General features: G+C 40.7%; 1 protein-coding gene across 2 annotated transcripts in view; it reads right to left on the bottom strand.

The window, feature by feature from the left end:
- The window catches only part of MAP3K12 (mitogen-activated protein kinase kinase kinase 12), a 41,282-nt gene extending 24,898 nt beyond the window's left edge, over positions 1-16,384 (bottom strand). For both annotated transcript variants that reach the window (XM_053456187.1, XM_053456188.1), the window contains exon 1: positions 16,260-16,384. The gene's annotated coding sequence lies outside the window, so the exon portion shown is untranslated. The remainder of the gene's footprint in view (positions 1-16,259) is intronic.
- Positions 16,385-20,130: the final 3,746 nt, after the last annotated feature.

The following is a 20,130-nucleotide window of genomic DNA, read 5'->3' as shown; positions in this document are numbered from 1 at the left end:
CCGGGTAGGAAAATATTGTTGAATGATAGTATTACTGTAAGTGTATTAGTTCGCTAGGGGAGAGTAAGACAGTTTAAGTTCTCCCTGCTGAGTAGTCCTTGTGTCCCGTCTCTTCCGCGCTCGCTCTCCCTGGTTTATTCTTTAATTATGTTCATCCCTCCCTGCTGCTCCCATTCAATCCGTTCCCTTTCCATGTTCAGCCACCTGTCACTGGCCTTATTTAAATTGCTCTCCCTACCAATCCTTTGATCCCGGCTACCCTGCTGACCTTGTTTAATCGGGTCTGTCTGGAGATCGCTTAATTGCGAATCAACATAATAGATTGTATTCCTAAAGAGACGCGCTTCTAAATCAGGCATAATATACATAGTGGTAGTGAGTATCTGACTGTGGGGCAGGCGGTGTGTGCCATACGCAAGCTCCATCCCCTATGGGACACGCCGTCTCCTGCGCTTGTTTCCTGGAGGTCACATGATTACCTAAAAGCAAGCGCAGGGAGGTATTATGGGATAGTGCACGCTGCGGCGTTGCCAAGGCGACGCATCCTAGCAGCAGTGCATGAAGTCAGATCTAAAGATAGATCTGACAGCATGGAGACAGCGTGTTGTACGGCACGCGTGTGTATAAGCCTTTTTATGTGTGTGGCAGCACTATTGCGGTGGTCTTTTTGATACAATCTAACACCGTTTCAACGTTTGTTCTCTGGATTTACAGCTGTTACTTTTATGTTTCAGATTCCTTTTATATAAAGACGGCGTGCCGTTCTGTTACTCTGTCTCAATCTCATTGTTAGTAAATAGAAGTCAGTAACAGAAAACAGAACTCATTGCAATTGATTTATAATAGATGCGCCTGGACAGTTTTCTGCCACCTGTTAAATGTGAGTTTCGGTATATTAGATGATATATTAGGTGATATATTAGGTGTTCATTCTAACTATTATACTGCAAGAGTCAATTACGTTTCATACTTTTATATACTGTAGGGTTAGATAAATGAAGAAGATTCAAAATGAACAAAACTTCAGGCCCGGAGTGGCCACCTGCCACACCAGGCACAGGCTGACCTACAAAGCTATGGCAGATCATGGCATAAAAACATTCCGTTGTGACCACGCGTATCCACATCATCACAAATCAAGCGTAAATATTCAAAGGGAGGCCTTTAAATGTCATAAGATGAACCTTTTTTAATGTGTCATCATTTTTAATGTATATGAAGAAAATTTAAAATGGTTATAAAGTAACTACATTGTGCCGACCAAGTGATCAACAGTACTACAGGGGTCGCAATGGCGTGTGTGTGAATTTATGTGTAAGTGGGGTGAGATGGAGTGGGTGTTAGTGAGTATGAGTAAGTGTGTGTAATTTGTGTGCCACAGTTTATGTTGGAAGGGGGGGCAAGGGGCGAAGAAGGCACAGACAAGTTGTTTGGGGGCAATGATGGCACATACCAGCTGTTAGTGGGGGCCCGGGGCAATTTCTGCACCAGGGCCCTGTGGTTTTTAGTTTAGGCTTCTGTTTATATGCCAATTCTTCAACATCACACCAGGAAAGTTCTAATAGAGGCAGATCTTAAATGGTCATTTATTCTTCTTTACATGTTAGTCTGGGTTCTTTTGAGACCTCCTAGATCAGGGTCAGCAGTTGATGCTTTCTCATTGTGGTTCACTGGAGTCCGAGAGCCTTATAAATGCCTTTGTAACCCTTTAGCCGACTTCACTTTGTATTTCATTGATGTTTGGCTCAATAGGGCTGGCAGTAATTATGCCTGGCTGTGTCTGGTGAAACTGAACCCAATTAAATTTGGTTAATTGGCTGATTTAGTAACTAAGGGGGAAATTACTTTTTCACATAGGGCCAGGTAGGGGTTGGATGGCTTTTTTCCTTCTATACATGAAATCATCATATAAAAACTGCATTTTGTGGTTACTTTGATTATCTTTGTCTGATGATTTGAAACATTTAAGTATGACAAATAAGCAAAAATAGAAGAAATCAAGAAAGGGGCACAGGAGACCTATCTTCACATTGTCTGCTGTAGAGATGTATGAGTAAGCCGTACGATTGCCAAGCTCACTAGTTCTAGAATTGAATCAGAGTAACAACAGACATGACAGAGGCTTATGACAGAGAGGGACATGGCTGATCAGGATGTGCCCTCGTTGGCTAATGGTATCAGTGGAATATGTCACATGAATGTAGATATCAAGCGATTCCTAGAATATGTTATTTTTGAAATCAGAAGAAATCAGCTCAGTAAGGTGTCCAAAGATACTGTGTTACCTTTCTCTAAGTGCAGCAACTGAAGGAATAAATCATCTTTATATCTCCAAAAGAACTTTCACGCAATGAGAATTCCCCCACAGATAACAAACATGGAAACAAGCACATGCGATAAGGGGACGCCATGTATGAAGACTGGGAGAATTGGTATTGAGGGAAAAGCAACTTTTATTCTTGTGTTTGAGGGGCGCAGTACAGAGACATTTTTCTATTTGCTGGAATTTATTGTCTATCAGTATACTTGGAAATTAACCCCTTAATGACAAAGCCTATACATGTACGGGCTCAAAATGCATTGTTTTCAATGGGTTTAGGGACCGCCCATCGTCCTTAAGGGGTTAAGAAATATGGAGTGGGAAAAAACAAATGACTAATGCCCCCCAATAGTCTTTCTGCTATTACAGTATCATAGATGGATCCCCAAAACCAATATTTGGTTTTCCATAGTTTCAAAGTAATTATGACTTAGGTATGTGAATAAATCATTGGCCACAACACCTTGAAGTACCTTTGAGTAATAATGGCTATCCACGCATGTTATTTCGTAGACAGGACAGGTCTTGGCATCATGGCTCATTACTATCCCTCTACAGAATACCGTACCAAGCATGTTATTAGAGAAGTCAACCTACAAACCTAGCGTGGTTTCATGATTTCAGATAACAAGGTGACACAAACTGGATACTACTGTATTGGTCACAGAAAAGATGGTCCAATGAAGTTTGCCATGCCTTTTGGTGGACCAGCATTCATAGCATAAGATGTAGAATGTATAAGCTTTCAAGACCTCAAAGAAGATCTGTGACTTGAAGGGTTAAGACATCTATGGATGTCCATACACTTCATATTCTTACATACACTATATAACAAAATAGAAAAATCCACAAATCTTACTTTTTGACTGTTTTATAGTTAATGTTTTTGTGTAACGTTAGCATTGTGTCATTCAATGGGTTACATTATTGCTATTTTGTTACAATTTGCAGTTTGAATTTTAACAAAAGACAGTAAATTAAACTGCAGTAATTATCTGCAGACTAAAAATCGACTTCGACGTGATCACTAACGTATTTTATTTCTATACATCTTCTCAGAGGGTTAATGTTACTGGGTGCCTTCTTCTGCATTTAGGCTGGCTGTCAGCACACCAAAGCCCTGCAAATTTCCCCCCTACTCATAAAGCAACCAATCGCCTGCCAGAGCAAGCCGACTCGCACCAATCACAGGATGATGACGGGTAAACAACCTATTCTCCCATGGTCTGATTGGTGGGCACAGGGGGGTGCTGCCTGCTGATTGGAAGAAGGGAAACATGGGACAGGTGTTGCTGGGAGATGTTGGGAGGCAGAGAGATATCTTTTCTGTTAGAAAAGAATGCAACTTTGTATAAAGGCGGAAAAACTTCCCATAGGTTAATGGCCGTCTATGACTCTATGATGCAATGTTCTGTCTGTGCATGTGACTCTTTCAGGGGCTGCAGTCTCTTGATCCTGTTTGCAGGTATTTTGCTAAAATACCTTATTTTTTACAAGTAATAACAACAAAATCACGAGCTCCACATTGATTACTTCTAAAAGTCTTCTTTCAACATGCAATTTTGTAATGAATTTCAGTACTTGAAAAACTGCAAAGATCTACACATATAATGATAGTACGCCTAATAATAGTATATTATGTACCACATCTGTACATGTGAGTCCCCAATGCCGACTTCCTAATCTCTTTATGTTGTATCCCGCGTGTTACTGTCCCACGTGCACAGCTCCGTTTCTACACCTTATTCTTGATCGTTACACCCCATCAGACTGCAGTACTGAATTCTGCCCCACAACATCCAATGCTGTCCAATGACATCGCCATGCAAACTGCTGCCCTGTCTCCTACAGCCTCTGTGGACTTGGGTGTGAGCATTAACTCTTACCTCTCGAATGTTGCTGAGGCATTCAACTTTCCAACAAAAGTGATAGAAAGAGCTGTTCCGTTTATATTCTCTCCAGAGCTGCTGGGTGAGAACCAACAAGACCAGCAAAATAATACAGAACTGCCAGGCTCGATCTCGATATTTGATATGCAGAGAATTCCTTAATTGATACAGCTTTCAAATACAGTCTGCAGTCCCATTGTTAATAAAGACACTTACTGTTACTAACGCCTTTACGGCTAAAGACGGCAACAAATATGGCTTCTTACACCAATAATATTATCAACTTTTCCCAGTAGCTCGTATAGAACCTGTGTCTAGTCAGAATGAGTTGTTTTTTCCACTGTTCCAACTACAATTATAACAAAGTTAGCCAAGACAATTATTTGCAAGAACTCACAAGGAGCAAGCATCAGTCTACATGGTAACATTCCTCTTCAGAGGTCTTATTAGCAGACCTTCAAAAGTCTAATCTCGAAGCCATGTGTTTAGGTCTTGCACCTGGTTTGCACTTTTGTTGGGAATACTTAATTATTTTACTATTGTTCCATAGCATGGTCAGGTTTGGCCAACGTGACTTTCCACTAACCATGACCAGGTCTGTTGTGAGCACCTATCTGGTTAATTAGATCTCTACTAAACCATTGATACTAATAAATTATTACTTCTGAGATAAACTTGGACCAAGTTGAAGTTTACACAGGAATTAGGTACAAAGCTCACACCATTCTTACTGGGTGTGTGGATATAGCTGTCACAGGCTGTATCAGGTTGTGGTATTCTGAGGAACCCACAAAAATGAGGTTTGCTAAATTTGTCATAGCAGCAGTCTCTGGGGATAGTGACAGCAATTGAGAAGACAGCTGAACAGAGCTACCAAAGGACAATCCAAAATCATAAACTGAGGCAGACCCTTTGCAGCTATACTAGGCTTCACTCTTCTGGGAAGGCAACAGGATTTCCACACGATTTTGGGGTCTGGGGAATTTGTGTCCATTCCGCCAAAAGGGCATTTGTGAGGTCAGGCACTGATGTGGGACGAGAAGGCCTGACTTGCAATCAGCATTCCAATTCATCCCAAAGGTGTACGATGGGGTTAAGGTCAGGGCTCTGTGTGGGCCAGTCAAGTTCAGCACTCAGCAGCCCCGCTCTGTGAGTGTGTGTGGTCTACTACTTTGTGCCTGAGCTAATGTTACTCCCAGAGGCTTCCACTTGGCAATGACAGCACTTACAGTGCAGAGCAGGGTAGACATTCATTCTCCAGTATGACGATTCATTGTGAATCCAAACCATATTACTTAAGCCTGTGGGAAAGGGATCTTAATATCACCCTTCAACCACACGATTGGGAAAAAGTCCTTCTTTCTGTCAACAAGGGCTTTATTTTTAGCAAAATTTTAAATATTGACAAGATGGTTTCAAGCGCCATTGGAACTCCCACGGTTTCTCCCACAGTTGTCGGATACCTGCTGTCATATGGAGGTGGGCTCTTATCTCCACCTATGGTGGTCATGTCCCTCCATTTGCCCCTTCTGGGATAAGGTCGCCCGAATAACCAGGGAAGTGCTGGACTCCCACTTCGTGGCGTCCCCAGAATTAATGTTGCTACATCATTCTCCAATCCCGCATTCCAAATATCAAATAATTGTTAACAATACGTTTCTTAAATGCGGCTAAATCTATCATCCTGAGATATTGGAAGTCGGTAGATACGCCACCTATTCAGATTTGGCTTAAATGAATAGAATTTATATACCAAATGGAGAATTTAATCATGTCTGCGAGAGGCTTGGGATCTCAAAATGAGCTTAAATGGCTCCCATAGAAAAACTTTTTAACAACAGCATCTTTTCAAACGATTGTTGGGACTGAAACCGACTGAGCTTCTGGGAGCTGTTTATTAGCTTACTATATACTTTTTCTTTGTTCAAAATTACACTTTCTCATGGCAGGGTGACACACATGATTTATATGCTCCGTCCTTTTGTTTATTATTTTGTCATTATTAATGGTAACAAATGTTACGCTTGGGTTTGTTTCTTGTTGATCCTATAAATGTTACAGTGTCAACTACTCCATCCTATCTGGCATTCTTTAGATACACTTGCTACAGGATTCATGAGATTTGGTCAAAATGTTTCTTATGTATAACATGTTAATGCCTATTGTGTTGCACAATTTCTGATTCTAATCCATCTATGTACTTTTGTACTTTTGAGAATGATACACCAAATGTCTTAAACTGTATTTCTCTCCTTTTTGCAATAAACTGAGAATTGATTACAATTGGGAACAGGAGCAGAGACTGCACATTACATGATCATTTCAGAAAAAAGGAATCTAGCACTCATCAAGAAAACAGTAGCAGAATGTGTTCAGCAACAACATAAAGTGTCACTGCAGTCCATGGAAATAAACGTTAGGTGCAGCAAAAAAGTCCAAGGGGCTGGGTATTAAAAAAAATCACAAGTTTTATCTTTTATAACACATTTGCTTGCCTTGGTTGGCTGAATAGACACCACTCTGCCTCACAACATCTCCCAGCAACACCTGTGCCTCCCTTCCCCTTCTCCAATCAGTGTTCAGTGCCCTCAGTGCCCACCAATCACGCTGTAGTACAAGTGAGGTTTACTGCTGATGTTTTCTCTGATTGGTTAGAGTAAGCTGTGGCTGGGAGGGGATTGGATGCCATGTGCAGGGGGGAAATTTGCAGAGTTTCTCTGTTCAGACAGCCTGAGTGCAGTGCAGCTCAGAGCACCCAAACAGTATAAATAAAAGATGCTTGCCTGTCTCCCTCTGGGCTGACCTCGCTCTAACAGACACAGAACAGACACTCCCTTGCCTCTCAACAGCCCCTGCATTATGAGCCGGAGATACCCTCCAGTAGAGGCATAAGGGTCATTTCCACGAACCAATTGAGTGTCTGAGACAATCCCAGCCTCATCCAATAGTTGACTGCCGCTGGGCAGCACTGTGCCCCTGCCACACAGATCTAAAATGCTCATTGGAGGGTTGGAGTGGGACGAGAAACACATCAATCTGATAGGTTGCAAGTAATAAATATAAAGGGGGGGGGTCGGACGTGTGTGAGAGCACGTGTTAGTGAATGTTACCATGCTGTGTCAGCAGTGCTGAGTATCTGCATTTATAGAAGTGTCTTAGGAATCTTAGGTAGCAGGACATCTCCCTCAGCTACTCGGGAGCGAGTCTGTGTACGGAGGAAATGACTTGTGTGCACGGACTCCAGAGAAATGCAGTGTGCTGTGCTATATATGTGCTGGCTTGCGTAATCACAGTGTGTATGTATGTGTGTGTGTCGAACAAGCTATACTGTATATAAAAGATTATCCTTCCATACATACTTACTATTGCTAGACCCCTTAAGGGACACAACAGCCATCATATGCACTTTAATGGACTTGATAGCTGAGAGGTCCATTTAAATGTGTGTGGTCTCCCACTTGCAAATACATTGGGGGGATTCTAGAGAATGAACCATATGCACTTGCCCCTTTGCCTATTCCCCTAGCTGTTTTCTGTGTAGATCCAGCACATTCACATTGCTATACCATTGCCTTATCCATTCAACTATTTTAACATCCAAACACTGCACCTTATGTCTTTTGTGGAGAACAATGTAAAACGCCTTATTACAATATAGGCTGGAAGCAGACGTAAAAGAAAAAATGATATCCTCCCTTCTACCCATAAATGCCAAATATCTTGCCAGAAGCATTTTGTATGATAGGGATACCCTTCGGCAGGGGGCTAGGATTGGCAGTGAGGTCTCAAAAATGGTTATATTTATTTGGAAATTACTTAATATACTGGGATACGTAAAGGTAGTAGAATGAGTCTAACACCATTAGGGTTCTCAGAGGTGCCACTGTTGATAGCAGAATGAGGGTACTAGTTGAAAAAATATGAAAAAGTCCAAGGCCTGAGCATCCATATTAGGAGGGAAATCAGGGTTACCTGCAATGGCTGAAGTGGAGTGGGAAAAAGAGTGCCTGTCCACAAGCCTGTAGAGCAGGGCCAATAAGCTTGTGGATAATAAGTAATTTGATATGGTCAAGGGCACATGTAATTGTTCCAATGTCACCCACAGTTTGCCTGGCAGAGAAGGTGGGTAGCCTAAAACTTAATGGGAGCAGAAAACCCCATCTGCCTTCTCAGACTCTTTCTGATGATTATACAGTAAATCTAACTGATGTAAAGAAATATGATGGATACAGATAGAGGCAGTTTAAAAGTCACAATAATGTGTAAACAACAGAAAATACACGTATAAAAACATTCTGTTAAAAAATGCATTCTTCTTCTAAATCCCTAAAGTACTCACATACATAAATATCCATTAAGAGATCGCAAAGTCACTTAAACCTAATACTCCTCATCTAGCCCAGTGTTAATTTTGACGTGAAATTTCGATTTAGTTTTAGTCATAGTCTTTTGACTAAAATGCCGTTTTAGTTTTAGTCATATTTTAGTCATCTGAATTGTTTTAGTTTTAGTTTTAGTCTAGTTTTAGTTGACTAAATCTCTATGCCCGCATTTTACCACCAGTCCTTGTTACAGTTTGCCGTAGTATTTTACTTCAGGTATGAATTTACCGTTCCTCATATATGTCCGTGTCAAACAACACCTCAATAGGTGCTCAGTAACATCTCCTGAGTATAGTGATATCCCCCATGCATGGATTTGTTGGGTTTTTTGGGAGGTAAAAGGCCACCTTTGTGAGGTGTGCATTTTTTGGCATTTGGACATCTGGTCAGTCTGTGCCCATGTCCCATATTTGGGACATCTTTCAAGCCGGCCAATTTACCCTATCAAATCATACATTTTTTTAAACAAGGCACCCCGTACAACAATTTTTGTTCAGATATAGCGCTTATTGTAGGATTTGCTCACACAAAAACAAGTTTTTGGACTTGTTTATGGTCACATTGTGATTAGTGAGCTGGGCTCCATTGACTTGCATGGTTGAATCTGATAGACCCTCTGTGAACTCATTGATGAGACAGGTGGCGCCGCCATCTTGTGAGTGGCAGCAATGCCATTAACTGATGGCGCTTGTGGTTGCTCTTCGCAGGAATCACAATCGGAGTAGGGGGTTGTGTTGCTGAATGCCTCCATATTGTGGCATGTCAGCAACACAGATTGCACTCTGTTATAGCCGTTTGATGATTGGTTCCACAGGGTCATTTTTTGGGGGGCTTGCCTCCCATGATCCACGGCTAGCTTCACAAGCTTCCGTGGATGCTGCAAAGACTCCAATCGCAGCGAAAAAGGTGATGCAGGTATTTGACAGCAGCCCATACATGTACGGGCTTTGTCTCAAATGCAATGTATCGTGAGCTAAAGGCTTTGTCATGAAGGGGTTAATCGTCCCTCACAAACATTTTTGGCGTGTTTTCGTTAGTTGACGAAAATTGCAATGATTTTTGTCATAGTTTTCGTCCTATAAACTTAGTTTTTATTTAGTTATCGTTTAGTTTTCATCATGGAAAACATGCAGCTGACGAAAACTATGACAAAAACTTTTAGTCAACAAAGTTAACACTGCTCTAGCCACTACTCTAACAAAAAACACACCAAAAAACCACAGACCTTAGCAGGCCCCTTGATATGTTGGGGTGCATGTATCCCACATCATTAGACCCCCATTAGCCTCCCAGTTGAAGGTTGACATCATGACAAGTATCATCATCACATATGGTGCAGGAGGCCTAACAGCCCGCCTAACAGTCTTTTAACCTAGGGCTAAATATGTCACTAATATTGTTGTAGACTCTTAGACAATTCTTCCAGTAGCCCCCACAAAACATATGCAGGATGGTTGATGCTTTGTGTAATGTCAGGCTTCTTCCCATTAGGCAGTATGATCCTATGGTGGTCAATAATACCTATGGGAGCAATGTCACCAACCACTGCACTCTCATATTGAGAATAAAATAGAACGAGGAGGAGAGAAATTCTACAAGCTACATACCTAAAATAAATTCTTCATAAGGGGTCTACATCATTGAATAAAGTAATAAACATTAATACTAGACAAGTACACCCAAGGTCAAAACCTTCTTGAGGCATATGTTCAAGCAATTTGGCTACACTAATGATATTCATATTTACTGTATCTACACATACACACGTCCTAACATTACATAGTTATGTAGTTACATAGTTAGTAAAGCTGGATAACCTTAAGTACAAACTTACCCTACACTTGAACTCAAACAGAACATTTCCAGATCATGGCAATGAGAGAAGTCAGAATAAACCCTGTATCTATTGATATTAACATGCGCACTAAATAAATGTGCTTTTGTCAGTGAACGAATCCAGTTTAATTTAAAATGCATAATCTGTCACTGTTATGAATTCCACAGCTTTACAGCTCTCACAGTAAAGAATACCCTCTTCCTTTTAGTAGGAACATCAGCTCCTCTGGTGGCCTACTATTAGTTGAAATGCCTTTAAACAGACATTATACAGTATAAGTCAATCTTTAAAGTTTCCCAGCAAAACCCCATTGGGGTCTCTCCCCCATGCAACCACATGCAGCCATCACTGCACCTCTCCATCACAACTTCTTCACTTTTTCCCATGGGACCATCCCAGCGCCTCTCCATCACAACCCACCCTCTTCTTTATCCTAAATGCCCTTTGCATACACTCCTGGTCACACTTGGATGCAGGAGTGGACACAGAGACACAAATTGCTAGTGCATTGGGTGGTTGTCCCATTTGCTCTGCAAATATACTTATACATTGTGATGAGGTCACCTCTTTAGTGTCTCTAGTTTTCTCAAACCTTGTACATCCCATTCTCTATACACCCCCTTGTGTTATATTACATTTTACACAGCAAATTATAAAGAAACCTAGTTAAAGAACAAAAACTATTAAAAATGCAATTTAAATACTACACATAATATAGCATTTTTATACAGGTCACCCTATATAAGGTGTCCTACTATGGGCCGCAGACATTTAACCCTCTGAGACACTTATTGTATTTAATTGGAAACCGTCAGTTAAATTCACAGGCATCCTTGTCCCAGGTCTACACAGCTGGCAGCACCGAATCTGCAACTGATTGACAAATGCATTAAACTCCATGCTATTTATTAATGGACCCGGGGGCCACACAATAGAAAGACAGACTTTGGCAGAAGGTATTTTTATTAATCTATGTATGCATTTTGTAACGTTAACTTAGAACACACATATGATGAGCTCTATAGGTGCTAAGAAAATATTTCAGAGCACACTCAACTATGGCTTTGTATCCACGATTGGACATAGCAGCAGCACATGGCAAAGAAAGGGTGCATCACCAAAAGCCTATTGATGTCACTAAATGCCCATTAGGCACCAATATCTTCCACAAACGGGCATCAGAATATATTTGCACGTTGTCCACCACAACCATCAACTTTCTTGTTAGCTCTTTGCTTACAATCTGGGACATGGAAAGAAATATATGACTGGTTCATGTGATGTTCTCCATGTGCAACATGCACATCTCACCTCGCCTCGACACGCAAAGCAAGCGTAACAAATTAAAAAAACTCTTGTTCATTCAAGAGTTCTTTAATTGTTGTGCCTTAATGAATAATATCGGTATACTAAGGAGGGTTAGTTAAACAAATCCATGCCTCCCAACTCTCCCGCTTTGTTCCGATTTTTGCCACTCTATGCCGCCGTCCCACTGAGCTCCACCCCTATCCTGCGCAACAGTGGGATTCGAAACCGAATTGAAAAAAATCTACAAAATAAAAATAAAAAAACAAGAAACAAATACTATACACTCACATTTTATAATCATTTTATATACCGTATTTGCTCGATTATAAGACAAGGTTTTTTCCAGAGCAAATGCTCTGAAAAATACCCCTCGTCTTATTATCGGGGTCGTCTTATAATAAGAACTCTACTAGGTCTCACTATGAGACTAAGATTTAGGTCCCCCGCAACGATGCAGGGGACTTGGATCCTCCTGTCACCCCCCCCACACACACTTACCGGTACTTCAGAGTCCCCGGTGCGTAGTCCGGGCAGCGTGTAGAGCTCTACACAACTTCCGCTGCAGCCAGGGGGGAGGTGCGTTTAGGAGCGGGGGTTGTCTGCGTCCATCGCGCAGACCTTCCCCGGCTGTCAGAGATCGGACATTATTTTTAGAAACTGGACGATTACAACTCCCAGTCAAGCTGATGATAAGGGTGGAGCTAGTTGTGGCCCACAAAAGCAGGTGCACGAGAAGGGAAAGGTTGTCATGTATGTGAAAATGTATATATTTTTTTTATGTAAAGTGTGTTTGCCTAGTGTATTATATCTGTGCAAAGAATCCTAAGAGACATGAAATGTTTGGTGAATAAAGCAACAAAATTAATGTTATGGTTCCTTTTGGATTGATGACCAGCTGGTTGCATGATAAGTGTCCAAATGCTTCTATTGTCTTCTCTTCAAAAATATACATAATTTGTGTGTGTGTGTGTGTGAGGGGGGTATTTTGACCTGGAGGGCTGGTGAACAGTCCCAAATGAGACATAGGCCTCACAAAATAATATTTGAAAATTTCAGGTTTGGAAAAAGGAATAGGCATGTTCCATTGTGTGCCCCGTAACTTCTAATAAACATTACAAAAAAAACCCCTATGTGTTTTGTTTTTTTTCAAATTGAAGATCCTTACATTAATAAATGTTGTGGTACTTTGGTCAACTGAACTGCTTTGGGGACATTTTCCATGGTAAAATATTGGAAAAAAATAGTTTTTTCCCCAAATATTTTCATTGTTTTAATGTTATATTCATACTAAATATTTGACTGTACATCTAAAAATGGTATAAAAAAAGCTCTATGTGACCAAAATATGTGTGGGTGCACAAAAGATTGAAAAGGATAATTATGGTTAAGGAAACATGATGTAAAAATGCGGAAAAACATCCTCACTAAAGAAATTGTTAAATTACATAATCTCTTGCAATTGGTAACAAACTATCCCAGGCCCCAGAAGATATGTTACTCTTTGACGGGGTGAATTTAGGCTTTTGGTTGTTCTAGGCCTGAGCAAAGCTTTGCATTCTGTCCCCCACCAAGGAGAAAACAAAAATTGCCCGGGAAAATAGAGTTGGTTGGCCATTTTACGTTTCTTCCCGCTTCCCTCTAATTACATTATTTTCCCGCTCTTTTTTTAGTCATCTACCATTTATTATTCCTCCTTTTTTCCAACAAACTTTGTTTATCTGCTAATCTGGAGATCGCCGTTGTTGGCAGTCATGTGATACAACGGTTACGTTCCAAACTCAAACACCACACTTTAAGTATACTTTTTGGCAATTCTTATGTGGTAATGAAGTCCAGTTCCCCACAGACCTGAGCCAGATGGTCACCCTGGGTGGTTAAGATAGATACATTCTACTTTTGACCACAAGGCAGTATAAGAATTTTTCATCCCAGGCCTAGACTGGCCATCATTCCAACCAGACATGCTACTGTAAGAACATATATATTACATGTATACCATGTTCTTGGCCACTGGCCTTTGACTATATTATTTCTATAAGCAAAAATAAAATATTAAAAGCCAAATGGTGGACCACCTCCATTGTATTGTAAGACATTAAAAACCCGAAAACGGGAACACCTCAGGCAGTATATCTCCAACTGATGAGTCCAATTAAGGATCATAAGACTTGTAGTTCATCAATACTTGGACAAAACCTGGATGATCTTCCCGCCATTACAGCTTTGATTTCATTGACAGATTGAAGCTGAAACTAACCACCAGCGTAGACATAGAATAAGAGATGTCCACGGTAAAGCACAGTTTAGCGTCACACTATCGACCAAGGAAGATCCTCCTCTCGTATGTTTTAGGCCCTTATGGTCTTTCATATTGTGTGTCGCGTAATGTTTTCTTACTAATAATCGATTAACATTGATCCAAGACAGTAAGTGCTCAGTATTTCTGCCTCTGGACAAATAAATACATATAAATTACCAGCTCCACAGAGACCACAATTTAGACACAATGCACATGCCAATATCTATATGAACTGCTAGACAAAGTACCATCATCCTTATGCATTCACACAAAAAGAACACTGTCAGCATTGCATACACAAAAAACGTAGTAAACAGACCGGTCGAAGTATACAACTTGCACGTGGTTTTCACAAAGACAACGTACTGTGTACATAAGAGTACACAACATCCATATGAAAGTGTGTACAGTTCAACCCTTGAACTCAATATTATCCCATTGTACTGCGCTGCAGAACATGATGGTGATATATACATCAATAAATAATAATAATTTCCGCTCCATGTATAACGACATTGCTGAACCAATTAAATTTACAAAGTTTCAGTAAAGGCCTGGGGAATAATAACAATACATTGTAGCATATTATCTGAAAATGGAAATCCCGCCAGTCCAACTAAGGTTAGTCATTAGCATTCTTTACATTACAGAACTTTACATACAGACTCAAACAGGGATATGTAACCTGTCGCTTTCCAGCTGCTATGAAATGCAACTCTCATCATTTGCAGCCAACCTTTGCTAAGACACACTGCATTAATGTTAGATATATTTTTTTTTATATTTCAAGCCGGCTGCCTGTTTACTAGTAATTCATCCAAACATGTACACAATCAACAGCAGGGATAAGCATCCTTACATACCCCAGCTGCTGGGAACTACAACATCCATGATGCTTTTGGTTAGATCAGCATGATGGGAGATTTAGTCCAAGCTGGCATCCCACCGATTAGTGATCATTAATACACATGTTGTGTACATATACATATTGTAGCCTTGGTATAAGAACTTATATGTTTCCAGAAACAAATATACATAAGGATGAGCACAGCATATAAACACAAATCTGAAGACATGCATAGGTGCCCACATGTAAACTGCATGTGTGTGGATATGCAGGCAGAGACATGCGTTTGCATTTACATTGGTAATTACACATACATGTGCAGGACACACACATGTGCAGCACACACACACACACACCAGATGGACAGATCCAGGCATACTGATGTATGGAGGCTATGCGTTACCACACCCCCTGATTTTATGCTGAGTCTCTACTGCCTCCCTCAGACAGAACCTGGTATTGCAGCACCAGCCAACTCAAACCTGCACAGAAAGATACAGCTTCCCAGATCATCGCTTAACCGTAAACCCATCCATCTTTCTGTGTTTTTACTTTGACCTTCCTCTCTGTATTTTATGGATCGTGCATCCAAGTCATCATTCTGTTTGTTAATCTAATAAAACACATAGTTTATACCCCTCCCCCCAGTGCTTATCCCTTCCATTTCTTGCTTTCACTAATATAGTAACAATATTCCTTACCCTAAGCAGTGCATCAATCTAAGTGTCACTAACAAGCCCACCACTTATTTCCTATACAGTACACCAGTCTATCTAGGTGCTTCCATGCCAGTGTCCTGCCATCTTGGATGGTCTCCTGTGAGTCCATCTTACCATATCACTACCTACTCAATGTCTCAATTGATTTAGCCACCCCCTCCTCAATTCTTTAGGGAGACTTATAATGTTTCACCTCGTGATTGTGTTTTCCTTACGTCTCTTTTAATGTTGCAGTGATTCGTGTTTGCCTATACAGCTTCTCTCTCTGCTTCTTATAATACTAATGCCTGTAAGCAGAATGTTAAAAATAGACTATCGGGCAGATGTTTATAAACAAGCTGTGCATTATTTCTATAGGGGAAAGGGCTGTAAATATATATATATATATATATATATATATATATATATATATATATATATATATATATATATAGCACTCCCACACTGACATATAGAAAAGGCCTGTAACAACCTGAGACCACCGATCGCTGCAGCTTAGATCCTCGAGAAGCCTATGGATGGAATAATGGAGTAATAGCCCCATAAACATCTTCTCAGCAGCCTGCCCTTCGCTGTTCTATAAGCTTTGGCCCACATAGGTGGCAGATACCGAGACAGACATCCATTCTTCAACATGCAGCATCTCATGAACACTCACCTCAATCACAGCTGTCTTCCAGCGACGTCTCAGCCTGTCTCCCCTGCTCCTTTCAGTGTCTCTCAGCCTCACACAATAGTGCAGGAGCCTCCAGTCCCCAGGGTCCCTTGATCTCCCGTCACAGTTTCTGCCCAGTCCCCATCTGGCTAATTGTGGTCTCTGGGAAAGCTTGAGTGAGGTATGAGGGGGATGGGGATGAGGAGCCTGCACGACCCTCAATGCTATCCCCCCCACCTTGGGACTGAAGGAGCGCTATGGTGCACCGCTCTGATGCTGTGGGGGTGGGAAGGAGGAGGAGGTTCTTTCTTCTGTTGATGGAAGATAGAGGAGGAGCACAGGCGAAGCTCCTCCCACTCTCCTTCACTTCCCAAAGGAGGTGGGCCACGCCCTGAGCGTAGCTCCAGACTGGTACATGATGCTGATGAACCCTGGTCAGGACCAAGGACAGCAGCGCAAGGAGATAATGGAGAGGAGTCTGTGACCGACTATAGTGAAATCCAGTGTGTAAATAGGAGGAAGGAGGGGTCTGTAACCAGATTAGACTTAATGGAGAATCTGCTTAATTTATCAGTAGTAGGGCAGAATATGAACTATTGGGGTGAATGGATGATCTGAGGATGGGTATTGGGGTGAATGTTTGGATGATCTGAGGATGGGTATTGGGGTGAATGTTTGTCTGAGGATGTGTATTGGGGCGAATGTTTGAATAATCCGAGGATGTGTATTGGTTGAATGTTGGGATTATATGAGGATGGTATTGGGGTGAATGGATGATCTGAGGATGGTATTGGGGGATCTGAAGATGTGTTTACAGCAAAGTTCTAATGAGAATCAAGAAGAGGATTTTCCTGGCTGACACATCAGGCGTTAGTTCCTTAGGAGGGGTTAATTTGGTGATGCCCCCCACCGGTCTGAGCCATTTGTAACCTGATAGTCACAGTGAATATTGCTAATGGTCTAAGTGGTTTGGAGCCAGATGTGCCAGTTGTAATAATGGGGAGGGGACCATGTCATAGTGGGGGTCTGTGGACCCTCCACTTGTAAATAAAATATGACCTCATATTGTAAATGATGCCCAGATACTTTATAATAAGAGGACTGAAAGTATGACTGTTACAGCACAACTCATGGCAAGGGCATTTTCCTCTATATGTTGGTGTTTCAAGATAGTAGTGCACTGGGTTATCTTACTATTAATATTTACTATTTACTATTTTACTATTTTCTATTAACATTCACAGTGCTATAAAATAATAAAATATAATTATATAATTATAAAATATAATTATATATGTGATTCATTTCAGAGATAAACTTGCAGTGGTGTAATTCTTGGGGCAGACGGGATTTTTATCAAAGAAGTAGACATTAGAGGCATTTAGTAATTAAATGAAGTAAAATAACAGTTGCTAATAAACTACTTAGTAAGTGTACACAGATTAATCAAGCCAACAAAAGGCATTAAAGAAATACAATAACACAAGGCAGTACCCGTGAGATATTTCCGACTTTCCAGCAAAAAAAACACTTTATCAAGGGGGATTATGGGGAGACAAACTTTTACAGGTCCGGGTACCTGCTAGAATAATTTCCCCAGCGAATACATTAAGAAGGGCTACTCTAGCGAGCTTCTACTGTAGGACACACTTGGCTGGTCCTGTATAATGCATAATTAATTCAGTTCTTTTACGCCTTACACATTGAATCATGGAATGCACAGGGCCAGTTAACCCTTCACACCGGAGAAACTTGCTAGCGTTGGCCCTTCCTAATAAACAGTGAAGAATTAGACCCCTTTCTTTGCCATCCCGTCTCCTTTATTGGACTGTATTAAAATGTTGCACAAACAGCCAAAGTACAAAATTAATCTGTACTAAAGCGTGTTATAGTCAGTGTCCTACAGAGATAGTGTGACGCATATAAATGACAGACTTACGAAATTATAACAGTAATAGAGACATAATGTTAACAGAAGCAGAAAACACCTTCAGCTCTCATGTCTAATGCCTGCCAAGACACTCTCCCTTCTCTTTTGAGAAAGAGTAAATGATTATGCAGAAAAATGGGAAAATATCAACTGATTCACATAAAACCAGCTTGATTATCTTATATACATTATCATTTGATTCCAATGATCTTGGGAAATGTTTGCAAATCCTCGTCGTAATAGGGAACCACACAATGGATGTTTGGCTGCAGTTGGTGTTGGAAGAGCGGGAGGTAACGGGGAATATTTATTTACCAAATTGTGATGTGCAGTAAAGTGAAACATTTAATCCTACAAATCTAACTTCATTATAAGAGTCCAGTCTTGAAGACCGGCTTTTTTAGGGTCCCCAAGATATTTTTAGGGGCCCCATCTTTAACCCTGACAATAACACTAATATTTTCGCATTAACACAATGGGGCCCATTCATTAAAGGGAGAGTTGACATTATAAAGGAGTTTCTGCTATAGGAAAAGTTTGGTTGACCCTGTATAGTCACTTCAAACAATGCATTATGCAGGGCCAGCTCAACCCTTGTTGCTAGATAAACCCACCAGCATCGGTCCTTTATAATGAATAGTTAGGTGAGGGCGTTGAGCCACAGACATATATTGAATGTGTAGGAAAACAGTTTGAAATCCCAATAGCTAAAGATGTCATCGAGGACAGACATGTAACCAGTTCAAGACAGGAGATGGGTGGGAGAGGCTGAAGTTAGTGAGCAAAGACGCACCAAACCTTCGGAAGAAAAGAAAAAGTGTTAGAGTGACAAATTGACAAAAGTATTTGCTAAAAACAAAGGCACGTGTGCTTTTCTCTCCTTTGCCAAAGGGTTTAGCATCTTTGTATGGGGTTAGTTTGTATCACTGAATGTATAAATAACTCGCTGTAAGAGGAGAGGTTATTGGATGCTTGAAGAAGAAGTCAACTGAGGACACATATAGATTACAGAGGGATCATAGAATGAGGACAGCAAATATGAATCTGCAAGACCTCAGTGGATATAGGAGTGGAGAGAGAAAGAGATACTCCATTTATATATACAGCTGTCTGTTCCAGAACCCATTAGGAGTGGAGAACTGTAGAGTTATTCTTTAATGACACATGATCTCACTCACTGGACTGGTTATATGTATCACAGATGTGAAATGCTGCCTTATTCTTCATTACAGAAAGGGTAGTAGTAGATACCTGAAATAGACCTCCAGTAGAAGTAGTACAGAAAAAAAAATCCAAGTAAGTGTTGGATGTCCCTAAAGCTAAAGTAAAGTAAGCGAAACCGTGATTTAAAAAGGGCAGATTGGATGGGCCAATGGGTTGTTTTCCATGTTAATATCTATGTAAACATACGAGAAAAGGAAACACGGCTAACTGAGTCTTGGGCAGGCTGCCTATCAGTATAGAACTGCTATAACCAACGCATAGTACTGCTTTTTGATAACAGGTCATTAAAAGTTTACCCTGCATCACAAACACAGCCTACAACAATGCTTGTTAACACCTAAGGTTCTATTCTGCAAGGCTGAGGAGCTGAGCGTCGTATAATCATCCAGTATTTTATGGAATATTTAGGGTCTCTCTCGGTGGTAGAGGAGATACTATACATTACATAAATACAACATAAATACAAAGATCCAGAAATCTGCTCTATAAAGAATATCTCCTCTGCTCTACAAGAAGAGAATTGGGTTACGTCTACAAAAAATGATTATTGGGCAAACTTTAACTGAAAAATTACTTTTGTAGGAATAACACAATTACCACCAGTGTAACCAATGATCCATCCTCGGTCTTAAACCACATCAAATGTCCGAAGTCATCCGTACAAAAGTATAGAATGTGGATTGTTACCTGTTGTGTGGTTCTTGTGGTTAGTGGCAGATA

Source organism: Spea bombifrons, chromosome 2, assembly GCF_027358695.1.
Source record: "Spea bombifrons isolate aSpeBom1 chromosome 2, aSpeBom1.2.pri, whole genome shotgun sequence".
In the NCBI taxonomy this organism is placed as follows: domain Eukaryota; kingdom Metazoa; phylum Chordata; class Amphibia; order Anura; family Pelobatidae; genus Spea; species Spea bombifrons.
The sequence above is the reverse complement of the archived record's forward strand: the minus strand, read 5'-3'. Positions and strand labels throughout refer to the sequence as shown.